The sequence below is a fragment of the Bison bison genome, unplaced genomic scaffold, assembly GCF_000754665.1.
Source record: "Bison bison bison isolate TAMUID 2011002044 unplaced genomic scaffold, Bison_UMD1.0 scf7180017857941, whole genome shotgun sequence".
NCBI classification, from domain to species: domain Eukaryota; kingdom Metazoa; phylum Chordata; class Mammalia; order Artiodactyla; family Bovidae; genus Bison; species Bison bison.
In genome coordinates this window covers 46-1,212 of record NW_011488514.1, presented here as the reverse complement: position 1 = coordinate 1,212, position 1,167 = coordinate 46, and positions in this window count along the sequence as shown.

Here is a 1,167-nt window from a genome sequence, read left to right as displayed (position 1 = left end):
CCCCAGCATGGTCAGCTCCCTCACCAGCACCTGCTGTTGCCCTGAACCCAGAGCAGGCCCGCCCCTCCCCCCAAGAATGTTGCTGGCAGCCGCCGGGAAGAATGGCAAGGAATGGGGGAGGCCCTCGGGAGGAAATTTGGGGAATCGATGGGAGACGTGGCCCCATCACCCTTCAGTTTGGGGGAGCGCCCAGGGAAGAGCATGGCTGAGCAGAAGTCGGGGTGGGTGGTACTTCAGCGCCCGGGTGAGCAGAGGCCTAGTAGCTGGAAGTGAAAGGTGTCCCAGGCTGGCCTGGGGGTTGGTGGTCCGAGATCTCAGCCTCCCAGGGGTGTGGCCGAGCTGAACGTGGGGCACGGTGCTGGAGGGAACCACTTTGGACTCTGTCCTGCAAGGGGCGCCCTCGCCCTCGAGGGGAATGAAGGCAGCCTGTCTGGGTGGGATTCAGCTTTTGGGGAGGGGGCCTGGCTGAGGTGGGACCAAGGCAGCCACCTGCGGCAGCCCAGGGGGAGTATAAATCCTCCAGTCGCCGCGCCAGGCACCACCCCCAGCCTGGAGACCTCCCCCCAGGCCGCCTGGGACCTTTCAGGCACTGACAGGTTAATAAAGTGCAAAGTGTGCCCGAGGGAGCCTCCGCCTGGTCGGGGGCTCCCAGCTGGCGGCGCGTCCAGGCGGCAACCGGGCCCCAGACCCCAGTCCTGGTTGGGGTGGGGGAAGAGTGGACCCCGTTGGGGCCGGCCCGTCGGGTCCCGGCCGGCCTTTCAGGGGAGCGCTCAGCTGAGTGGGGCTCGCGGTCAGCCGGGCAGTGGACAGTGCTCGTGTGCACACCTCGCGTGTCTGTCTCCCCAGTTGGGCGGAGCGCCTGGCCCCGGGTGACCACCTTCCCGCGGCCCCGAGCGGGCAGACACACGGGCTTCCAGGTACCGGCGCAGCTCAGTCTGCGGACGTGACCCTGGACTGGGGCGGGCGGGGGGGCAGGGTGCCAAAGCCCGAACCAAGGCCCAGTGAGGACGCGGGCGGGGCGGATCTCAGGCCGGGAGGACCTCGGGCGGGTCCGCAGAGGAAAGTGGACGCCCATCTTACGGGCCCCTGCGGGGGTCACCTGGAGACCACGACGACTTATTTCCCATGATGGACCCTGTTAACCAGGCGGGGCATCTAGAGGCGTGT